Source organism: Hermetia illucens, chromosome 5 (genome assembly GCF_905115235.1).
Source record: "Hermetia illucens chromosome 5, iHerIll2.2.curated.20191125, whole genome shotgun sequence".
NCBI classification, from domain to species: Eukaryota; Metazoa; Arthropoda; class Insecta; order Diptera; family Stratiomyidae; genus Hermetia; species Hermetia illucens.
In genome coordinates this window covers 63,842,257-63,868,395 of record NC_051853.1, presented here as the reverse complement: position 1 = coordinate 63,868,395, position 26,139 = coordinate 63,842,257, and the positions used below count along the sequence as shown (strand labels likewise).

The 26,139-nt window shown below is 37.4% G+C and overlaps 1 protein-coding gene and 1 non-coding gene across 2 annotated transcripts in view; one reads left to right on the top strand and one right to left on the bottom strand.

The window, feature by feature from the left end:
- The window catches only part of LOC119656790, an 88,716-nt gene that overhangs the window by 49,662 nt on the left and 12,915 nt on the right, over positions 1 to 26,139 (top strand). The window lies entirely within an intron of this gene.
- On the bottom strand, positions 2,253 to 2,324 carry Trnad-guc. The gene has a single exon. It is a non-coding gene; the product is annotated as a tRNA-Asp (tRNA).

The following is a 26,139-nucleotide window of genomic DNA, read 5'->3' as shown; positions in this document are numbered from 1 at the left end:
ATGGTCTTCTTCACACATGTCAAGAACCTCTGGTTTGAATTTTATTTCCAACTTAGACTATCATTTTCGCTCTCCCTCAGTACACTGTCAGTCTTTTGATTTTTTCAGCGAAGTCCCATGGTCCATAGCGCGTCGATCCCATTTAGGAACCATCGCCGTTGGTTTTCAGAAATGTGTTTTAGCTCCTTCCAGAACTTTCCGAAAAACCTAGTCTATTACTCTACTGTTCAGTGCAAGGTAGTTCTGATAATTTGTTGGACTCTGGCGTTATCATGTCGCCTCTGTTGTGGTTCCGGCGTATTGAAATCTGAAGTTTATCCGATTCCCAATTGTTGTTGTTCGGTTAGTGGGAGAAACCCCAATTCTTCGTCTATGCGGTTTGGCTGATTGTCGTAAGTGAGTGCGGAATTCGCTTTGTTAATTGTGGTGGTACCTCTTGATTATTTGACAGTTTACACTTCACTTGATACCCCCAGCCACAAGGAGTGATGATTTGCGAGGTTCCACAGGCGATAGATGCCTGTGTCATCATTATGTATTTGGACAAGGATGATCGGATCCAGCTTCTTTGGGTTGATGCACTTTTACTAACCGGGAAAATTTCGTGTTTCGCAGTGTGTGAGAAATAATAGTGCATTATCCCAGTCCTCCAGATTTTGAGTCAGTTGACTATAACAAGGGAATGGAAAATTGGACCGGCTATTGCCAGCTAGTTGGCCATTGCTATGCCTACTGTGGCGTGCTCCCTTCTTTATGCTATATTTTCAGAACAGCACATTTTCAACACTTCGTACTTTCCGATTTTTTCAACTACTATCTTAAAATACCTTTGCTTGCTTATGAATCTCATTAACGCGTTGACTGCGGGAGGTCATAATCATAACCCCTCTTTGTGGGGGCTCCGTTTGGATGTATTATCAAAAATTAATTACTGCAATGGCAGAAACTCATAGGTAGCTGCTTCGTAGTTTTGCCAGTCCCTACCACCTTACCGCAAAACTACAAATATCCATTATGAAGTAAGCGTTCTCTATCCCAAAAAAAGTGCGTAGGGATGGGCCTTATCATATACGACGGCATCAGCGACTTTCCGTAGGCGAAGTGTTAAGTCAACATTATCAACTGCTATAAGATTATTATGACCTAGACATTTCGACTACAAAAAATATCCTCCCCGGCGGGGAATCGAACCCCGGTCTCCCGCGTGACAGGCGGGGATACTGACCACTATACTGCCGAGGACTTGTAATGACGAGTAATATATATGTTCGTGTTGATCATTGCATCTTCAACCAATAATTACATTCCCTGAAATAAAATTATAATGCGTAATATTCATAAATAAATAAATAAAAGCAGAATTAAATCTCTGTAAATTGCTTAGATTGGAGCAAAATTAAGATGCATTGTGTATATGTTTGCATTCAAATATTAAGATAAAATATTTTATTTATTCAGCATCCAAAATGGGACTACTTCATCTTAGGTACTTTGTGTCTACCTTGTATTTTCCTGCAGATCATCTTATTGGCGCCGTTTAGACTCTGCTATCCACTATTTTATTGTTATAAAAAAGTGGAGACATTTCATGGTTCTTCTAGATAGTCGATCTTGAAAATACTTATCCTTTTTTAAGATTTTATATAAAACAAAACACTACTTTTTTCGGGAAAGAGGGCTACAAATTGATCACTTATTTCAAGAGTCCTTCCTATGAAATTACCAATGGGGAAAATTTGAAAAAAAATCGTGATCACCAAGGCCTCAAAGTACTTTCCATCTCGATATCTGCTGAAATGAAGTCAATAAGATATTTCTATATTTTGCAGATGTACTGCAAAGCCATTCTTAAGTTCATTCTAGAACCTAAGAATTTTCGTGGGCCATAATATAAAATACAATACTGGAAAGTTTGGTAGAAATTATAATATTATCAACATAATTAAAAAAGATCAAAGTTGCCTATTTTATATAAGATAAAATGTTAATATCACATTGAAGTGAATAGCGGGGCATACTCAATGAATATGCAGTACAAGCCATTGGCAACTGGTACAAATGTACAACTGGTTCGCGAAAGACTGTGCTGGCGAAAAAACAAATGTCCGAGAAAAGTGGTAGCGTGAGGGCTCTTAGGAGTAAATCGCAAAATTAATATTTTTGTTTTTGAAATTTGTATGCTGGCTTTATTGTTGCTAAATAAATTGTTTCATTCAATAAGTTTTTGTTCTTCTGTAAGACTAAAAAGTGTCCTCCCCGGCGGGGAATCGAACCCCGGTCTCCCGCGTGACAGGCGGGGATACTGACCACTATACTACCGAGGACTTGAGTAATTTAGCAATATTATATTTTCGCAATGATGAATTAATGCTTCAATTATTCACCACCTTTCCGAGAAGGTAATTATCAGAGAAAATTACAAAGCCAAGCGCTGATAGTAATGATAAGCTTTCGTATGTCTGGAATGCCTATGCAAAACATGGGTTAAATCCTATCTAAATCGTCTTAGATTGAATCAAATCAGTAAATCGTGCAGCATCTTCTGTATGCACGTATGAAGATAAGACACTATTTATTTAGCACGCAAAGAAATACTCTGAGTATATAGTTTACTATGGAGATTGCAGAGTGATTCCACGTTATTTCGCTCTGATCTATTGTAGATATATGGAGCCCTTAGTAAAGATTTCTCGCAGGAAAGTATTACCTTGTACTTTCTCATATAATTAACGTATAGCTCAAATGTTTACGCTTAAAAGCTCTGTTCTGTGAGAATTGAAGATTCAGAGTTCATTCGGTTTCACTGCAGTTCGATTGTTGCATCCCCACTAATTATTTGGAAGTATCTAATTAGTTCTATTTTTGCGATTTTTATGTGACCCCAGTCATAGCAAGACAACCATCCTTGCATATTGGCTACCATTACGTATCATAGCTCACAATGAAGTTTTCATTCCGTCTCAATGTTTGACCGCGGCGGTGGTCCGCCTTCTAATCAATACGTCCAAGGGCATCTGTCCCATACGCAGGCCAGAGTATCCCCATTTTACTTTGCTCCGTGATAGGTCACACTGCGTAGATCATTTTAGTTACATTTTCTGATGACGTCTGTCACCCATACTTTTCTCGAAAACGGCGGCACTTGTTGAGGTGAAATTTGGTGAACATATGCGGACTATTAAAGGTGTTTTGTATCAAGTTCAAAACGAGTGAGCGCCCATGTAGGCGAAAAAAATATTTTTTTTTGTTTATATCCAGATATTAGACGAAAAGTCTCGATTAGTGCTTTACAAACCAATATATTTCACATCAGTTTCAAGTTTGAACGAGTTTTTCTCAAAACCACCTTTTTCAAACTGGTTCGTAAGATTTCTAAAGAACTAATAGATAAATTAGGCTTTACATACATGCGAAAGGGGGGTGTACATTTTTTTTACAGAATATGGTCATATTTGAAATCAAATTAATGTGTTCCATTAGGATTTTCCGATATTGCAAGAAAAATTGGGAAGTGAGGGCTCAAAATGTGTGCCCGAAAGTGTAATAGGTCTCGTCCTCAGAACCTATCGAACCAAAAAATCTGAAAAAAATCGTAGTGGTGGACCCAAACCAAATCCAAGCCGCAAAATACATCCTGCTCAAATAAAAAAAATCCCCTTAAGCTCATTCTAGAAGTACGAAATTTGATACTATTATAGGTAATAATATAGTACACAATTTTAGGGTTGCGGGTTTGAGGGAAATCCAACTTTTATTAACAAAGTTACTGAAGATCAAAATTTCGCATTTCACATAAATTTATTGCACTCTAAGGCGTGTATGACATCATCATCATATAAAGTAAACTCATATGAACAGCGGAGTTGAATTTTCAACTATGTATGAATGGAAAAACATGTATAGGATAGGAATTTTTCACACAAGATGAACATAAAACCTTTATACCTGAAGCGTCCAGCTTCGTATATTCCGAATTGTTTAGATTTTTTTTGGCAATAAAAATAAATGTATCCTTTTCAACCTTTTCATATGTTGTTATTGGCGTCTTGAATTATGATACAAAATTTTTAATCAAAAAATTTGCGATAATAAAAACTTGTTGTTTCTTGTTCGTTGGTGTGAATGTTTATTCTTGCAAATACCAATATTTCGGGAACCACTTGTTCCCTTCATCAGTGCTAACAAATAAATGGAAAATGTAGAAATGTTTGTAGCCTCTACTTTCTCCTTAATCTGCGTATTCAGAATACAAACTTTTTAAAGTCAAATCCTTTGTTGACTTGTTAGCACTGATGAAGGGAGCAAGTGGTTTCCGAAATATCAGAATTTGCAAGAATAAACATTCACACCAACGAAAAAGAAACAACAAGTTTTTATTACCGTTGGAAACACCGCATAATTTCACGCAGAAAAAATTTGATAATTGTTTGTATTTGTAATCCTAAAAGTTCAAAGTGAGCTACTCTCTTTCGGAACCTGTATACCTGTCTCTATCGTACGAACCACGATTACAATTTTAAATTGCAAAATATTATTAAAATGACGGAACTGTAAAGCAAAATCTTAAAAAATCGGGTCAAATATTCATTGATAATCCAGAATAAAAATAAACAATTTAAGTAATTATTAAAGGAAATACGTAATCGCCGTTTTGCTTTATATAAAAATCGATCTTTGAAAACCCCTCACGAGATTTCGTTATATTCATTACTCTTTCTTATATTGCTTTTTACAAAAAACAAAAACAAAACCTGACTTAGAATGTTGCTGGTGCATGAATAACAATGAGATTTTAAGCGCCTTTCCCTAGATGCATAAATCCACATAAGCACACAAAGCAACTATTTAAAATCTCAATCCTGTACGCTACCATAGTGGAAAGTCAACAAACTGTTTGCTCATAAATTGTTTCACAGAAGCGCCCAAATAATATTTCTTGTTTATTTTCTCACCTTCTGGCAAATATTCATGATGTACAACAACATTGTAATCGATGAAAATCGTGACTATCACCTCCTTTTTCAACTATGTGGTTTTTTGGTCTTTCCTAATACGTAGCATGTCATTCACTCGTCTAATGTCATAAACCCATGTCTTGTCTCCAAGATGGAAATCATGTCTAACGGACCTTGCTCCAAACACCACTTAATTTGCTTGCCAATTTAATTCCATTTCCAAAATTGTAAAAAATAGGAAACTCGCATTCGGGAGATGTACTCCAAACAGCGTCACTTTTACAACTGTTGAGATATGACGTGGAAATTTGGAAGGAATGTTAGTAACCGATGCAGCGATCTAGCAAAAATAGAATATAAATCGAGAGAGTAGGAGCGGGGGAGGGGGGGGGGGGATAATCCCGGGAACTTTCGAATCAAGGTGGTATGTCAATTTACCGACATTTTTCGCAACTTTGGAGCTTCACTTTTTCACTTACCCTTCTGACCATATTTTTCCCTGATTCGGTACTCTTTGCTAAATAGCTATGCAAAAATTCAGCCGCGTCGGATAATATTTTTTTTTGTTTTCGTAAAATTGGCAGATTTGACTTCCGATTCTGCACTTATATTCCAGTGTGCGTTCTGACGTCTTAGTTGTCACTATACCAACAATCGAATTTTCTCCAGATAAAATTCGTAGTCATCTTGTTTGCTCTGCAGTTTGCTGAACTACTTTGCAAAGCAAGTATTAGTTGACATTATTCGTAAATGGGTGGAATGCGAAGGTGGGGTAAAGCGCATACTTAAATCAAGGACTCATTTTCAGTAACTACACAAACAAAAAATCTGAAAAAAATTCGGAATGATACTCCCATGATGTCTAAGCCTCAAAATATCTCAAATTCCGATATCTCCAGAATAATAAATTATAATTATATTTTGTAAACTTACTGAAAACCTTCTTTAAATTCATCTAATAGATACACAACTTCGCATTAATATGCACCACAATATTGATGATACTAATAAGTTTCATGGAAATCCTACTATTTTTAACAAAGTTATAGTAGTTCGAAACTGATTCGGTAACATAGATTTATTACATACGAAGTCATTCTTGTAGAATGTCAGTGTCAGATTCAGTGGTTCGAGCAGATTGTGCAACATTTATTTTCTGATATTAATTTTCATGTACTTTTATTGTTGAGAAATTGGCTAAAGCGTTAAGATTACTAACACCTTAAAGATAGAAGTATCTGCTTAAAATTATTTGCAGGCAAAACGCGATATTTTCATTTACTTTTAATGACCTCACTTATTTGGTGATGATATAATGTGTTTGTTGATCGTACTACATATGAAACCTGATATTCTTTGCTTAATCAAGTTTATCTTCATTCCGTCAGCTAAGATTTAGGTGGTTTTAGCAGCTTTGAAGGCAACCGGGGTCATTTGTCAAGCTGCTTTTCTAGTAATTTAATGAATTTAATTAATTGTCTTGTAACATCAAAATCTGATCACTGATTATTTACCGAATGTGCGAAGTTATATAATGGAAATTATCGTTGGCAAGATAATTAAAATACTACTGTGTTTACAAAAATTGCAATAAATTGTTCTCAGGGGAAATATAATGTTATCTGAATGTAGAATATTAACACCATTGTTGAAATGGTAACTCTAAAAATTGATATTTGCAGTCAGGTTGTTCTATTCAAATCTGAGATCAATATTTATGAAATACAATACAAATTACCATAAATTCACATGGTTTAATTAGTATGTATTACAATACGTAACATTTGCAAGAAAGAAACGATTATTCAATTCACAAAATCATCATAAGACCAATATCAACTTTCAGTACGGATTTCGGGTCTGGCTTTTGTGTTTATTTTGATTTCTCTTGAATAAGAGCAATAAAAAATGAGATCACTCTTACTATCTACTATAGATAGGTGTTTTCTATACGTAGATATTGGGCCTCCAACACATAAAAGTCGATTTCAACCTTTGACGCTTGAATTTGATCGCTAGTTTTTTTGATAACAGGTTAATCCAACTGCCATAGTGGAAAATTTCGCTGGCTTGGTGTTAATCGATTTCATTAGAGACAACATGCTGGAGATTTGTTTTGTTGTTTGTTTATTATTGTCAAACCCATTATCTATGTGTTCTATATTTTTATTCCATGTTGGGAATTAGTTTGGCGGGATGATATTATCGATATTCAACTCCCGTAAATACAATGTCCTATCTGTGTAGAAATATGTAATTAATGTTATTGCCAATGGTGTTTATACTGCATGTGAATGAGGGGTCTGGAGAATAAAATGCAAATAAAAACAATACGTATTTAGTTCCATTCTAATTTGTGTATGGCTACACATCTTCTTCTTTTCCTTTTTCTTCAGCTTTTGTCCCGTTCACAAGCGGGGTCGGCTCGTCGTGATTGATTTCGCCATTTGGCTCAATCAAATGCTTAGTCTGGGTGCAATCTCGACGCTTGTAAATCCCCATCCAGCGTATCAAGCCACCTTTGTTTCGGCCTGCTTTTTGGTCGTTTACCATCGACTTCAATGTTGAGACCAATCTTGGCAAGTAAATTCCCGTTAGCACATATTGCGTGACCATACCATCGAAGACGCCTCTCTCGCAATTTTTCCACGATCGATGCAATCTCATAACGATCGCGGATATCCTCCTCCGGATGTGATCAAAACGTGTCACGTCACTGGTCCAACGCAATATCTTCATCTCCATTACCGCAAGACGCCGTTCATTGTCTTTTATAGTTGGCTAATACTCAGAACCATAGAGGGCGACAGGACGGACGACATTGCGGTAAATTTTAGATTTGAGACGTTCGTTGATACGTCGATCACAAAGAACACCAGCTGTGGAAAGCCACTTCATCCAGGTTGCGTTAATGCGTGAAGCAATTTCGTAACGCAGTCTTCAACTCCGTTGCATTTTTAAACTTTTTTTGTCTTTTTAAGGTTTTGTGTAAACACAAAACCTTATTAAAATCGGTTTACTGTCTGTCTGTCTGTCTGTCCGTCACACGCATTTTTCTTGGAGGCGGTTACAGCGATTGACACCAAATTTGGTAGAAAGGTGGGAACTGTGAACGCTCACGCATACAGTGAATTAAATCCTTTTACGTCGAATTTAAGGGGGGGGGGGGTCCCCATACATGCAAAAGGGGGGTGTAAATTTTTTTTTCATCAAATATAGTCATGTGGGGTTTCAAATTAAAGGTCTCGGTTAGTACTTTTCGAAGCTGGTCTTAGTTTTGACATTTGTTGGAAAGGTGGGGAGTGCGGGGGGTTGAAAGTGACCATTCCTTTACGGGGGCCATTCTTAGAAACTACCAAACCGAAAAATCTGAAAAAAATCAGAAGGCTGCTACTATATAGTGCCTGGGCTCCGAAATACCTTCTATACTGATATCTATACAAATAAAGTTAATAATAGTATATTACTATAATTTTTAGTAATTGGTTGGAATTCTCACATAATATATGCTGGAATTCTCACATAATATATGCATGTATTACTTGCTACTAAAAATCTCAAAAAAAAATCAAGAGCCTGCCACTATATGGTGCCTAGGCTCCGAAATACCTTCTATACCGATATCCTTTCAAAAAAAGTGAATAATAGTATATTAATATAATTTTCAGCAATTGGGTGCAGAACTCCCCTTAACTCCATGCTAGCATCACAGTAATTTAGGCTAGAATATAGAGCTTGATCCTACCAAGTTTGGTGGAAACCGCACTATTACCAACAAAGTTGTAATAGGTCAAAGTTGTCACTTCTTTGGAAATTCAAGATTTTGAATGTCAATATCATCCGAAAGTAGATATTATATTATACATAATATGTGCGTATATTACGTGTTACGTACTAATGGGACAAATTCACACTCAAATGTCTTTATAAAGAAAATACACAAAACCTTTCGTACCTGAAGCGTCCAGCTTCCGGTTTCCCGACTTGTTTTTGATTTTCTGAATAGAAAGCCTTTCGAGAATATTGTAAGACAATTTGAGAAGAATCGGGGCTAAACGAAGGAAGGTACATCGGTTTAAGCAACCACGTCTCATACATGACGTAGCGTGGACTCATGGTTCAAACCACAAAAAGCTGCAGTTGCTAATGCATTGCATTCGTTCAAAGACACGTGTGCCAGCCAAGAATGTTTTGGATGCCATCAAGCCTATCTATGAAGATCTGAACAGAGATGCCGTCTTGGAGCGATGGTGTCGAAGGCTTTACCCAGACCAACAATCAGAATCAGTACCAAGCGCTTTAGACATCATGGATGATAGCAACATACTTTTTGGAGCTAGCATCGATGATTCAGTGGGAGCTAAGCCGATAAAACTCGTTTATGAACGTTTTATTCCACATTTTTTAGTGTTCAAAACTTCAAAGCGTTTTCCCACAACTTGCGTTTTCAAAGTCGGCGCTCCTCATAACTCCAAAATTACTGCACCGATTCTTTTGAAATTTTGAACATTTATTCTCCAATTTCCAAATTGGTTAATATTTTTTTATTTTATGATAATAAATTAGCCGATTTTTTTCGGAAAAATTTTTGACTTCGAAATGTTTCCAAAAAATGAAAAATTTAGAAGTCAAAAAAATTCTTCCAGCATTACCTGATGAAAGCAATCATGTAATGAAAGAACTTCGATTTTTTGATTTCGGATGATCTAGCACAGAGTTTTGAGGGACAGGGCAATTATACTTTTTTCCGAATAATTGCTGGCATTGTCATCTTTTTTAATATTCCTTCATGAAAATTTTACACAATATTCTTCGAATGCCAAACCTTTGGTTTTAATAAATGTGACATTAAAAAAATTGTGAAAATTATACCAAGTTAACGTTCTGTTGGCTCGAAATCAGTAGTTACTGTTTGGCCATAGACCATAGACTTTTGGAAGTTGTACCTTCATCTGCGGTGAATGGCGGAAGAATACCTTTTTCAGGTGTTTTGCAAGCGACCCAATATTTCGGGATCTCTTCTCATCCAGCTGCCGTCTCCTGATCTTAGTGGCGATTCGTATTGAAGAGGTCTCTTCAACTTTTGAGTTGTTTTTCACAGGGAAAATGGTGTAGTGAACTATAAGTTCCGGAAGTAGCTTTGTAATCCTTTTCTCGTTGATCCTTGAGTAATTCATATAGCGGCCTATTTGCTCTGGCTAATTGTTTCTTTTATTTGATTTGAAATCTTATAGTATTATTGCTATAGTATACAGTGTACTATTTTTTGGTAGATTAGTGGGACGTGGATGTAGAGGAGAAAGCTGACAAGCCTCAGTGATTATTTCGTTCAATTTCAATAGGGTTATATCAACTTCAACTTTGGTTTTCAAGGAAGTGCTCATGGATTTAGTCTCCCGTCGCAACCCGTTGCACACTCACGTTCATTTCCTCAGTTCACTTCATCCGTTGCTACTGAAAAGGTCGCTACAGATTGTGGCGCAACAGCTGCACCTAGACATCGAACTGCCCCACGATTAGCGGTTTCGACGCCATGTTGTCCATTATAGGAGCCTGACCCAATCACGAAGTCAGATGACTCCCGCCGGTTATTCGCACGCATTTTCTTGTACTTTCTTCATCTATCTTCTGAGACGCCTCGGCGACCTACAACCATTCAGACTGAAGCTATCCATCCCTGCTCTTTTTATAACCGGGTTTAGGATCGGCTACGATTCTTTTATCATTTAGTATCATCTGGAATTCATTAGTTTGTAAACCTTCTTTAGTCTGTGACATATCTACAGCTGGTTCGATCCCTTTTAACATTACTGTATTGCTGCACTTTGTCAAAGCAGGCTATTACCTTTCTGCAGTTGTTTTCATCATATCTTACCACGTTGCTTGACGAGGAAAGAGTTTCGGTCTTGATTTGAATTAAGCCCTTGCATTTGACAGTGATAACTGCCATACAAGTAAACTTCTTAAGGATATTAGAATAGTACATTTTTTGTTCATTATAACTTCAAATTCAACCTTTGTCTAGTCCTATAACATAGCTAATGACAAGTGACTAGAACTCTAAATTGTCAGGCTTAATCACAACTTAGAGAAGGATTAGGAAGGTTGGTTAATTTGCCACCTTTTAACGCTCGTGCGGCACCATGTCAAAAGCTTGAATTATTTCCTACGGCATTTTTCGAATTTGTTCAACAATTTTGTCCTCTACTCTAAAACAAAATTGTTAGTTTTACCTTTGCGGTCTGGTGAAGGATTTTTCACTTTCTCAGGATTGGGAAATGTAACCACTGATTTTCGTAACTGAGTCAACTATTCAATCACTTCTAAATCACGCCGGTTAAGTATCCACTTTTAAAATAATCCACGATGATGCAACGTGTTAAAAAAAAATCTTTATATACTCCCATATTTAGCCACATAAGATTGTTGTTAATATAACTAAGCACAAATATTTTGCTGTTTGATTTAAGAAACCCCCACCTAAACATCTAATATCTGAGGAGACAATTTGAATATCAAGTTAATAAAAGTTGCATTCTCAGTATATATAGAAGAATATAAAAGTCGATCTATACATCTGATGATTGAGTTCATTTGGAACTCAGTAACATGAATTAAGGTTTTAAAATAGATGTAGTTACCTTGAACTGCATCTAAACGAAACTAGATCAGAATATCTAATTAGTGATAATCAAACAGAAGATATCTTCCTCGTTGTGGGATCTGCCTCCTAGAGTGCATTGAATAAATCTAGAGATATCCAAGAAAAACAAAGAGCTCTGAACGTAAAAATCTGAAAATAGATTGTTTGGCACAAATTAATTGAAGAATAAAAACAAGCCCTCAATTGATACAAGCTATGCATAAACATGCTCATATATACGTGTATCTGCTTTCGCAGATAAGATGAAACGCCGGCATCCTCAATCACCGGTTCAGCTAGTTAAGATAGCTGAATTGCAAGAAAGAGTAAGTGAACCTGCAGCGCTATGAGTGGGTATCTATTTTAGTTAATACAATGAACTCGGTTCTGTTTCATGTTCATTCATTCAATATGAAATCTGCACACAATAATTTCGTCGTTGTGTTCTCAAAATGATAACCATGCCTAATCTAACGGAAGATGACATATTAATTATGGGTAATTTGATTGCATTAAATGAAGGTGTATAATTTTCTATGAATCAACGAATGTACATAAAAGTAAAATAGAAGGTCGTATGCGGACATGACAATGCAGAAAGGTTGACAGTAAGCTGTTCGGTGAAAATGAACTGCAATAAGTTCATAAAAACTAGAAACAATGTGTTAGTGCAACTACCTCCAGGGGTCTAGCGAGCTTCATTTAGCAACATCGGCTTCAAAATTGCATAATATATCTCATTTTGTAAACCGGTTGATTTAATCAGCAATATGCACAATATTTTTTTTGAGAATTGTGGGATCCTAAGTCCGCATCGACTTAATGTCGGACCGGGCCAAATGGAGGGCAACTTACTCCCTCTTTTTTTGGAGGGAGCCCCATTTGGTCCCCTATTACTTTCTCGAAAAAGTTTCCAGTCAGCTTCTTCGTTCAATTCTCCATTTCCTCCTTCATTTCTCCGTGCTTTGAAAATCTTTTTCCATAAATGTGCACCTTCAGGAAATGAAACAGATTGTAGTCTGAAGGCTACGGAAATGCGGAGGTGATTCAAAACGTTCCTTCGTATAGTTAACCGTGTGGAGTTTGGAATTTGTGTGTGGCAGGCAAACTCTCTTTGTCATTCACTTGCTTTTATTTTGAATTTCCCTTCCTTTTGAAATCCTAAAGTATATTGCCGCGTTGGTGGTCGCTCCTTGAGCCAGATAATCAATCAAAATTCTGCCTTTATGGCCCAAAACACAGATGCATGATTGAAATTTTGGTTTTAATTTTTGGCGGAGAATGGAAAGGTATGATTTCAAACCTATAGTGGGTAATCAAGCTTCAACTTTATTTTGGCCTCATTCAAAGTCTTAACTGCAATTTTTCCTTCAGTTGCAACGTACTTTACGAAAATTCTGGATATTTGAAAAATAATCAACATCCATATTATCTGGATACGTTCATTCCATCAATAAGGGTATATCATGCTTTATTTATCAAATTAGTATGTTTTTTTTTTGGATTTAAGATCATGAAAGGTGCTAACTGTTCCACTTTGATGCAATAAACCCGAAGAAGTAACACTTGAATAGGTTGTGGCCAATCTAATGTACCAAAGCTGAATTAAACATTGCAAGGACATCATTAAATACGGTTGAAATAACACAAACTTTGTAAAAACTATTGTTACTGGTGATAACACATTGTATTTCTAGTGCGGACCTGAAACTAAGCCTCAAAGTGTTGAATGGCGTTCACCGGGAAAGAAATCCTAAAAAGGCATTTAAAGAACTCAAAAATCATAATGACTCAAAAGGGATAATTCATAAATAACTTGCTCCAAGTGGCACGATGGTCAATGCACAGTACCTCCTGCAAGTATTGAGGCGATTATTGAGCCGTATTTGCCCCGAACATCGATAAACAGGCTGTAATCATCATGAAACAATTTTAATTGCTTTTCTAACCAAACATCAAAATTTTCTTGCTTGAAAAATCACCGTATTCGCCTGATTTTACTCCCTGCCAATATTTTCCATAATATTTCTTAAGTTTCATTTGGCTACGAAAAGGAAATCGGTTTGCATCAATTGAAGACATTCAACAGTCGATGACCACCATACTAAACAACATACTAATCAATGACATAGAAAAATCATTTGAGTCACTTATAGGGTGCATTTCGATAGCCTTTCTTTACCAATTTCTTCGGCGTATGTGGCAAGCCACCATCTTTTCGATGTTGTCGAACTCGGTCCACATTCTTTTTTTACGAAAGGACGTTATCTTAGCAATCTATATTTCAGTTGATTGATCAGTTTTTTTTTCCGAAAAAGTCCTCTCTTCATTGCGTTCACATTGTTATCCAAATAAATAAGTTAGGAATTGATACTAACTGGATATCAGCATGACAAAAAGATCACAACTAGTCATCGTTTCACGTTCTGGATCAACTTTAAATCTCGAACAGATCTTGTCAGCAGCACTTACATCTTCCCTAAAGAGTACTATCTTTTGCAATAATTCACAAATTGTTCAAGAATGTTGGAAATTGGAGCGAGATGGCCCAACCAGCATCGACGAGAAATTCCTTCCCACCATTTTCCGAGGCAGTATCACTTCCTTCGTCTAAATCTTCATTGGTAACATCGATATCTTTATCCACCTGCAGAATGGCTCTTGTTTCTTCGATATCATTAGGTTTATTCAAATTGTACACTGGGCAAGACATTTTTCAATTAAATCTGCAAAAAATGAAAGTTATAGTAAGAACAGATTTGCGTGCTTATCGCATATATGAATACCATCATTTCATTATGATATTTCCGCTTGTGAAAGGGATAAAGAAAGAAGATTATGATATCTCCTTCTTCAATCTTTTTCCCGTATAGCAGCGGGATCGACTCCTTTAGGCTATTACGATGTTTTTATCTAAAATATGAGGTTGACTACCGCCTCTCTAAGAGAGAGGCTTGACTCGATCGTATGATCACCTGTCCCCCACTGGACCCTCGCCTTGACTCTACTGTTGAATCACCCGCATTGATTGGTTTAAAGGGAGATTCATTGCATTGTGGTTGTCGGCTATCGGACACCGATTTTTAAGGTTTTGTGTCTGTCTGTCTGTCTGTCCGTCTGTCCGTCACACGCATTTTTCTCGGTTATAACGATTGACACCAAATTTGGTACAAAGGTGGGAACTGTGAACACTCACACATACAGTGAGCCACATCCTTTTACGTTGCATTTAAGGGGGGGGGGGGTCCCCATGCATGCATCAAATATAGTCATGTGGGGTATCAAATTAAACATTTGACATTTGTTGGAAAAGTTCTCAGAAACTACCAAACCGAAAAATCTGAAAAAATCAGGAGACTGCCACCGATATTTGTTCAAATAAAGTTAATAATAGTATATTACTATAATTTTTTGGAATTAGCTGGAAAAGCCCCCTAAGTTCATCCTAGCACCACGCAGTTATCTAGGCTATAATGTAGAGCACGATCTTAACCAGTTTGGCGGAAATCGCACTATTACCAACAAAGTTATAATACGTCAAAGTTCTTGCTTCTTTGAAAATTAAAGACTACGAATGTCAATATCACCCGAAAGTGGATACTCTCACATAACATATGGATATATTACGTGCTACGTACTAAGAAATATACCAAACCTTTCGTACCTGAAGCGTCCAGCTTCCGGTTTCCCGACTTATAATTATTCGGAATATAAAGCCATTTTTCCTCATTTTTAAGCCAGGCTTGGGGCTATCCTGTCCAAATTTGCGGCGATAGCACTTCGGAACTAGAATAGCAGAACATACAGCCAAAATAACTTTTTGTACATCACTGTCCTAAAAATCATTAGGACGGGTAACTAAAAAATTACGAATATTTTACATGAAGTAAATCACGTGTTAAAAATCTATTTTTTCATACTTAAATTCGAGTACATAAAACACTCCTACACAACCAAGCAAATTCATTGTGGAAAATTTATTTCAATTATCGTTTATTTGCCAAAAATTCACAAGCAAATCATACTGAATGCACGAGAAAAAGGTTCAATTTCATGCTTAATTTATTAATCTTTTTACTTTCAACATTGTTTACTAACAAAAAGTCAGGGCCCCCTGCAAAAACAATATCTATCACAAACTGGCTGGCTCGAGAGGAAAACATCAAAAAAACCTGGTAGGTAGGCGAATCAGCTGAGGGAGGCCATGATCTTTACAATTAGACGGAAACACAACTCGTTCATTCGCACGAGTTGCGGGTAATATAATTAGACAGTCAAATTCATGGTCAATTTGCTACGCATGAACGAATTTTTCCTGAAGATTTGATTTAAGATGTTCTGTTACTGCTCGAGATAAAATAGTATTTATCGGTACTCATTACAGCTTCAAGGATGGCACGATGCTACAGAAATTGGGAAATTTTTCAGAATAATAAATTAGGTCGATGTAAATTTGCTTTTATTCTACTTAATAATTTCACTCATATTGACGCCTGTTTGGATTGCAGTCAATATTCATAGATATAAAGAAAGTTTTTCTCGACTTTGAAAGGAAGTCAAGAAATAAATTTTTAATTTAATTTTGATTCGAAATACGCTACGAAACTGGTCTTTGTAACAACATCATTGGCTTCGATGCAGAAAATCTCTGGTTTTAATTACTATTTGCCATATACGCTTTTACTCCTCTAAATTGGGGATAAATTAAAATCCATTAAGGTGGATGAAATGAAAACTCGCTTTTAAAAAACTTGAGAAAAACAATTTGATTCAAAACGTCTGTTTACACACGAAATTGGCTTGCCCTTCAAAGCGATGCATTTTTTGAGCAAGAGTTCAATTTTGAAATTGGCTAGCATCCTTACATTAGCTACAGAGCCATTGGATCGTCTAAGAAAAAAGTATCAAAGGACTGTAAGGGATTTAAAGAGAAAAGGGGCTTTGACTGACACGGCAGACTATAGCTTCCATTTCCTAATGTGTTGGGAGTGAATAGCCGCTTAGATGTGTGATGGATACTTATGATCTTGGATTGAGTGTGATGTTGGGTGACTAGAGAATCAGTGACAATTTATGTGGTTTGGAGGAAAATATCAGGTAAACAATTAAAGATTTCTTCTTAATTCGATGTAGTTTATTATTGCACCATTAAATCACACATCGGTATCCATTCCAAATTATTCTTAAACATTTTCGCATTATATTATAGCGAATGTAGAATATCTCGCCCAGAGTTCTAAATTAAGGATGAGATCCTTCCTGATAAAGTTGCATTTGGGCTTACGCATTCGTCTACGGAAAGAAAAAAGTGAATGCACTAGGTCATACAACAAATAGTACTCGAGCTGTCTAGATCTTCTTCGTAGTTGTTTTGAAGACTGAGTAACACCGTAGATGTGACTTCAACCCTCTTAAAGTTTCGCTCAATGCATATGTCGTTTTAAATGAGAGCCATGCCAAAGTTCAAGAAGAGAGATATAAGGTAGGTGTTAAGGTGAAGCGATTCCATTGACAGCCGATGAAAGCTTCTTGAAGAACTGGAATTGGAATTAGATTTCTTGATTAGTCGTAATGGTTCTTGGAGTTTCGAGTCTGACAATGCAGTCGTTGGACAATGCTTTGGCCACTGTGCGTGGTATTGACCTGTTAATGGGACTGCCTCTGGTATCTAGTGAAGCGATCTACGATTGCAAGGTAGTCTTTGTAGCATTGTGGCGACATGTGGGGTCCGACTATATCCATATGAACGTGTAAGAATCAAAATAGGGAATGAGAACACATAGACCGTGAAATCGAAATGGTCCATCGGCCAAGCTGTTCTTGAAGTTTTCGAACGGTTCCTTGATCTTGAGTTCCGTTGAATTTTAGTTTTGCCATGTTTCTTCGCCCTAGTGCGATATTTATTTCGTGGCGCATGCATGTGCGCAGAGTTTTCTAGAAAGTGACAGTTTAAATTTACTATTTGCAGTTGTGTAAAGTTCCGAATTGCATCAACACGTCTGACAGTGGAAATACCAAATGCGCTTTTCGCGACGTTGACGACTATTCCGTCTTGTCGAGTCAAACATTAATCAAAGTAACTCTAGATACTATTCCAGTGTATCTGATGCTATGGGTATGTCGTCTAAGTAGGATGTGAAGAAATCCATAAATCGTTGCAAGCTTTGTGTTGCATAGATCCTAATGAGATTGTACAGCTCAAACAATATAGTTACTAACCACTGTGTGATTCGCGGTGTTTCTAGCGAAAAGGTTTAAGGAGTTAAAACGTGACACCATCTCCGTCGCTAGTGGTGATTATTTTATTTTCTATTTTCTGTTGCTTTTAATTTGGTAGCCGGTAAATTTGATCATTGTTAAATAAGACTCTCGTCAGCAAGGTTATTCCTTTCGCAGACAGTAATAACAAGGTGAACTGCATTAGAAGATCCTCGAGTGAACACATCTTCGATACTACTAGTATTTTGGGAACGAAAACGTCAATTTTGAGAAACGGTTATTATCAAGTTTTGCTTAAGAAGTTGATGTGCGACACTGAAAACGGTATAGCATTTTCTCGACAGATATAGTCGTGGTTATTCATGTCTATTTACAAAAACTGATCTTGTGATATTGATTAGGTAATGACATTGATTCAAAATCCCAACTCCTTATTTGAAACGCGGTTATCCTACCAACATTGTCATTCCATATATTTTCCTGTTGGGAAAGTCGTTTTCATTCTATCCACATCATCGACGCGCTTTACACCGAAAAATTATTGGTCCCAAAACCACGTTTCCAAAATTTGCACAAATCAGTCCGCATGATTATGTCAACATCCAAAAGGAAGACCAGATGAGTTTGAGAATATTTTTTGTCGCAGAAGTATCTTCTTTTAGAATACATAGATAATGCCTATCCGAACGAGATTCCAATTTATGAATTCCATTCCTGAAGTGAGAATCTGGAAGGGCTGAAAAATACGCTTCCAAAGCTGTTATGACCTCATTATTTGATGAAAAACGCTTTCTACGCATGAATTTCTTAAGTCTGCAAACAGATGGAAGTCACTAGGGCCCAAATCTGGTGAATACGGTGGATGATCCAACAATTCGAGCTTGAATTCATGGATTTTAGCCCTTGTGAAAATGCTCTTGTGACACGGTGCGTTGTCCTGATGAAAAGGATTTTTTTCTACTCCAAACCTAGTCTTTTTTTCACGATTTTTTTCCTTCAACTGGTCTAATAGGTTACAATAATATTCAGAATTTATTGTTTTACCAGTTTGCAAGTAATCCACAAACAAAATTCCTTTCGCATCCCAAAAAAACAGAGGCTGGACACGAACTCGTTTCGGAGCCGAAGAACCAGGTCCACTACACTTTTGTTTTGAACCAGGGTCATGGTGATAGACTCAAGTCTCATCCATAGTGATGAATCGACCCACATAATCCATTTTATACTTTCGAAAACCCTCTAAACGTTGCTAAGAAAGTCGCTTTGTGTTTTTGTTCCATTGTTAGCGAATGCGGCACACAGCTTTCTGAAACCGAATACTTCAGTCAAAATATTACTTACACTGCCCGCACACAGCTTTCCGAAACCGAATACTTCAGTCAAAATATTACTTACACTGCCCAATGAGATGCCTAGGGCTTCTACTGAATTTCTTTCAGTCATTCGACGATTTTCCAATACGATATCTCTGATTTTTTCTACGATTTCTGTTGTTGTTGCTGTTTTTGGACGTCCTTGACGTGGATCGCTTTCAAGGCTTGTACGACCACGTTTAAATTCAACAACCCAACTTTCTACTGTACTAATCGAAGGCGAAGAGTCCTTGTACACTTTCAACACCCGTTCATAAATTTCCTTTGCTTTTAAACCTCTTAAAAATAAAAATTCAATCATTGCACCATACTTGATTTTTTCCAGTGTAAAAAATACTGGGACCAGTCGGTACTAAATTGCTTATAAACAAAGAATGAATTGACAGATTGGAATGAAACTTCATATACGTTCATATAAAGAATGTCCGAACGTAACAAACAAAAATTATGCTAGTAGCAACCCCATCTCTTATCAAACCGCAAAACTTATTGAACAACCTAGTATACAGAGCCGCAGAATCGGTTCATCAATCTGAAATATCCCTTGAAAAAGAATATCCACTTTTACGTAAGAAAAACCTGCATATTTCAAACGTTCCTTCTTTTGTTGTAGAAAGTGTGTTTGCTCTTCATCAATAAGCATCAATTGCACATACATATTTGATTGAGTAGTTTAATATGCTTGCATCAACCAAAGCACATGTTCCATATTCGCAATATGCAAAAATTACTACTTTTATTACACAAAAACTCTGCACAGCAATTGAAAATGCGTCTAAATCCGAATGTCAACATACGACTTCAAAACAACATAAAGAAAATGTGTTTTTAGGCATGATTTTCTGTATCCGCGCCAAAAATGTGTGCGCAAACTTATGGATTATTTTGTAGTATCTACGGACAACAGTTTTGAAACGTCGCAAAAAAATTGGCCACGTTTGGTATATTTTGTGTAAAAACATACACAGATGAATGCATATTTTGAAAATTTCTCTTTATCCGCACTAAAGGAGAATTTGTTGCTGAATGAGTCATGAAGGCGAATAGTCGATGGAGTATTCTACTGCGACTCGGGCGTAAAAATTGTTGAAAATATTATTGCAAATTGATATTAGTGTTTTTCTCTCCTATTTGCAAAATGTATTTTCTTTGTTAGGCGAAGAACACCTGATCATGGTTGTTTCTGCAAAAAATTCGAGTTCCACTTGATTTATGTAAATTGTGATTTCATCTCTTCTTTAATTCGGAATCGAGAATGTAAGATTTGTCGATTTTGATGTGCAAAATATACTCTGACGTAAACACAGCAAAGCCTGTAGTCATTTTAATATTGAGAAAAACTCACTCTGTACCACTCCAACTGAAAACATTTGAATATATTAGAGCATGTGTCCTGTTGTTGCCTTTATTATAATTATTTTGTCGGAAGACAGAGACCCACCTATGTATGCTACAGAAACATGTTTGTGTCCTTGCCAAATAACATTTCCAAATAGTTGGGTAAAAACCATCTGAATAATTCTAATGGCCTGGTTTTTTTATAATTCAAGGCTCTTCATAATTCGCGAGATTGAACGAGTAGTGTACAAAACTAGTAGGGTTGAGTGATTCAACCGGTTCTTTGGAAGCTTGCCTTTCCAGAGTGAACATTCAGCAAGATTCTGAAGCAATAGCAATAAACCGTGAAGTCGGTTTAATTAAAAGTTTGTTTTAGGTGGCAGAATGTTACGTTCAAGATCATATCAGGTCGATTCATTGATTTTGTATTAGAGTGTTTCAATTATTTTTCATGTAGTTGGTTATAGTTCTTGTTCATTATTCCATGAGGTTACGAGTTGTAAATATAACCAGACAGACAAATTTTACTAATGGCAATTACTTAAGAGCCTTCATTATTGGCGAAGGTCTCGCGTTCTTATAATTTATACTATACACAAAGTACTGATATTATTTATAAGCGGTCGTATTCTAATCTATTAGTACAGTGAACTTGTATTTGAAAAATACTATCTCTATTTTGTCCGGCGTCTTAAGTTAAATGTTAGCTATCTGAATAGTTACCGGTTTATTATAAAATTTGAAGCTTAGGAAGTCTTGGATAATCTCATCTATAAATTACAGTAATTCACAAGGCCAAAGGCAAGGCCAACTGGAAAAAAAAATCAACTTTACAGATCAGCCCTGCAGAAGTCAATGTAAGGTTCTTTAACATCTTTGCCCATAAAGTATCTGATGAAATTCGTCCCGAAAAGACGAAAAAGTGTCCACTAAAAAGATGAAATCAAATAATACCGTCGAACAGAAGAACAAACGAGGAAGGAAAGCCCATATACTTTACCAGACATAGACCTTAAACCACCTCAATATCCCTAATATGAAACAAAAGGAAAGTTATATAAACCAATATACCATACATAGCATTGCAAACTAATTTTTTGTTTTCTTACTTCACCATGCTTGGAGAGTAGGGCGAGTGAGGCAATAGTTCCCAGCGAGAGACGTAAATGGTGTTTATCACTGGTGTGGTATTGTTCTTTTTCAAGATTAAGTTGTCGTGTTATACAATGAATGTATGATTAAGTTGGCGAGTTACTACTTGTAACACTCAGTAGCTACTAGTATATCCCTTCCTGTTGGGTCTTGCGGAGATGCGAAGGGCTCACCGGTTTTCTCTCTCAGCGAAGGAGGAAGAACATCATTTTTCGCCTCTACATATGCCTTTCGTTTAGTAGGTGAAGAATGTTTGCGTGGAATTCCTGTCCAAAAATGCTCGCAATGCGGTGTCTTTATCATTTAAATCGTAGTCGCCCTTTCGGAATGTTCTTAGTTGGCTTGAAAGCCAACATTATTTATTTTTATGATGGCCATAAAAGAATTCAAAAATATATGCAATTCGGAAGGCAACTGCACACTGACGCATCCATACTGTCATGAATCACTTTTATCTTCCACTACCGTCTTGCGAAAAAATTCTGAATTAACTGTTACCTAAACCTAAATCGTCGCTGCCATTCAAATGTCAACAGATTACTTTCCGATGATCATCATCAATGGCCCAACAACCGGTATCCGGTCTAGGCCTGCCTTAATAAGGAACTCCAGACATCCCGGTTTTGCGCCGAGGTCCACCAATTCGATATCCCTAAAAGCTGTCTGGCGTCCTCAGGCGGGGTCTGCCACGTCTTCTTTTCCTACCAGAGATATTCCTCTTATCGACTTTCCGGGCTGGATCATCCTCATCCATACGGATTAAGTGACCCGCCCACCATAACCTATTGAGCCGGATTTTATCCACAACCGGACGGTCATGGTATCGCTCATAGATTTTGTCATTGTGTTGGCTACGGAATCGGTCCATCCTCATGTAGTGGGCCAAAAATTCTTCGGAGGATTCTTCTCTCGAACGCGGCCAAGAGTTCGCAATTTTTCTTGCTAAGAACCCAAGTTTCCGAGGAATACATGAGAACTGGCAAGATCATTGACTTGTACAGTAAGAGCTTTGACCCTATGGTGAGATGTTTTGAGCGGAACAGCTTTTGTAAGCTGAAATAGGCTCTGTTGGCTGACAACAACCGTGCGCGGATTTCATCATCGTAGCTGTTGTCGGTTGTGATTTTCGACCCTAGATAGGAGAAATTGTCAACGGTCTCAAAGTTGTATTCTCCTATCCTTATTCTTGTTCGTGTTTGTGTTTGACCAGTGCGGTTTGATGTTGTTGGTTAGTTCGTCCTGCGGTGCTGACGTTGCCACCATATATTTTGTCTTGCCTCCATTGATGTGCAGCCCAAGATCTCACCTCAATTGCCGCCTGCTCGATCTGGATGAGGCAGTTTGTACGTCTGGGGGTAGGTTCTTTCCATGATGTCGATATCGTCAGCATAGGCCAGTAATTGGGTGGACTTAAAGAGGATCGTACCTCTTGCATTTACCTCAGCATCACGGATCACTCTCTCGAGGGCCAGGTTAAAGAGGACGCATGATAGGGCATCTCCTTGTCGTAGACCCTTGTGATGTCGAATGGTCTTCACAGTGATCCTGCTGCTTTATCTGGCTTCGCACATTGGTCAGGGTCAGCCTAGTCAGTTCTTATTAATTTCGTCGGGAACCGAATTCTCTCATGGCCGTGTACAGTTTTACCCTGGCTATGCTATCATAGGCGGCTTTAAAGTCGCAGAGAGAAAATCTGATCTGATTTGCCTGGAGTGAAGCTTCTTTGGTATGGGCCAGTGATGTTCTGGGCGTAGGGGGCTATCCGGTCTAGCAGGATAGTGGAGAATATCTTATAGATGGTACTCAGCAACGTGATACCTCTATAATTGCTGCACTGTGTGATATCTCCCTTTTTATGTATGGGACAGCGAATCAATGTCTCTTGAGCGCAAGCTGATGAACCTCTTGGTGTAACTAATCGCCTCCATAGTTAACCAATTCGGCTGTAATTCCATCGGCTCCTGGCTACTTATGATTTTTAAGCCGATGAATTGCACGGACTCCTATGACTCCTTCTCCTATGCTTGGTGGTGCAGTATTTGTCCGTCGTCTTCAGTTTGCGGGACCGCCAACTCGCCGATGTTCTGGTTGTTCAGTAGCTCATCAAAGTACTCAACCCATCGCTCCAATATGCCCATTCTATCGGAAATCAGATTTCCCTCTTTGGCTCGGCAGGATGATTATCGAGGTGTATAAGACTTGTTGGTAAAACTTGCGTGTCTGGTGCGGTTGCTCCCTGTACTTTTCGAGTTCACAGAATTGTTGGTTCTCCCAGGCTGCCTTTTTCCGTCTGTAAAATCGCTTCTCCGCTCGTTGGAGTTCGTAATAAATCTCCGCGCGTGCCCGCGTTCTTAGTGAATGCAACATTACTCGGTATGCGGCATAGCTGGCTTACATTCATCGTCAAACCAGCCGTTCCGACTCCTTTTGCGGCTGGGCCGTATCCATGATAACGTTCTCTAAATTTCCGATGATAATATAATATAATATTTTAACTATATAATAACTCAATCATTCAATATTTAATAATAATAATTTTTCAAAAAAGCGACAATAAAAACGAAATCCTTAGCTTAATACCTGTGCAGTATCTTCTAGCCCAATTCTCTAAAAACAGTCTTCCAATCAAAAAATTATCGAAAGACAAACTACTCCAGCTAAAAATTAAACACATCGTCAGTGTCATCAGAGATCATCTAAAAATTCGTATTTGTATATTTATCCAGTTCTTCACAAAAAATTCTAAAAAAAGCGAAAAAAAATCGAGAGTAAACGGCCATGACAATACGAGGTAAGCTCCAATCACATGCGCTGTAATACGGAACCCTAACCCTTGGTCCAGATTCTCCTTATAAGGCAATATTCCATCGAGTAGTATCGAGTCCAAAGCAAAGCAGATTTGAAGTTTTTGATTTAAACCTGATGTTCTTTTGCCTGCATATTGAAAGAGGATCCCTTTACTCCGAATGAATGGAATTTATTGTGCTTCGTTCGGGGCTAAAAGGAGAAAACTACTGACTTTCGGAAATTCGGATGTTATCGATTGATTCGTAACTTTCCACTCAACGTAGGTCATCGTGTTATCCATGAAGTTCTTATTAGAGAAGACATTAGCAAACTAATTCCTTCAACGTAACTATATGTTCAGTGATAGGGAGCAATTATCAAGAGATGCAACAGTTCTGAACCGCGCATGACAGATCTGGTTATTTTCGTCTTTTTTAAGTTGGTATCACCTTAACTGCCATACATGTCAATTAGCGCCACTCATGAGTGTGTGCCTGACGTCAGTCAACTGTTTATCTTTTGTTACATTGATAGTTTTGTTGATCAACGAGTTTGTTTCAAATTCCTGTGTTGAAAATATTGGGGAGTCTGGTCTGTCGAAAGCGCGGGCATATGGGTGGCATCAAGAGTTTAAAGTAGGCCGTGCAGACGAGGAGAAGAAAAATTTTCTTCGAAAATCGCCATACCAGACTTGGCATTGCATATGGAACCGCTCAGCACATTGTTGTGAAAATTTTGCATATGAGACGTGTTGCATCCCGGCTCGTTTCGAAACACCCGAATTCCGTGCAAAAAAATCATCGAAAAACGCTTGCTGGGAACATGATTTCTAAAGTGAATAATAATGAGACCTTCATGGAACGCATAATTACTGGCGATGAGATGTGGGTCTACAAGTTTGACATAGAGACAATTCGGCAATCGTCTGAGGGGGCTTCAAGGAAAACCGAAAAAGCAGAATGCAACGAGAGAGCTAAAAGCGATGCCTTTCGTGGTATACCAGCGGTGCATAGCGGAGTGGGTGAAATGCTGGCACACATGTGCTGCTTCAAATGGATGTTATTTTGAAGGAGATAAAATAAATTTGCCCGAAAATTAAATAATTTTTATTTTATTTAGAAATTCCCAGTACTTTTTGATCATAGGGGGTATACGTTATGTGGTAAACATCATTCTAAAAGGGCAGGAAGCTGATTTTGTACCTTTTTAGATGTCAGAATTAGCTAAAGTATTTTCACCATTATGCCTTTCCCATCTATCTTCCTGCTGACGAACTGATATTCGAAACTGAGCAAGGGCATACAGTACAGTATTGAGTGTGCTGGTAATGGAAAATATGTACTATTTTTTCGCGATGCTTTTGTGCATCATTCATTTTTTGGATGAACGTCAGGAATGAGCTCATAGATTGTAAAGATTCACCTTGGCTTCCAGACCTACAGCATATTATGGTTTCATTTTCGAATAATTGTCTCGTGCAGCTTTTTTCATTGAAACAGTGACTTAAGGAATCAATCATTTTTCAATAAACTCGTCATGCTATTTCGCTCGCAACCCTTGGCTTTTTTACGTCGTGAAAGTTTCACCTCAATGAACAAAAAACTCGAAAACATGCCGGGTCATCATCATAACATAAAAATAAACTCACTTTTAAGAGCTAATGACAACTTGA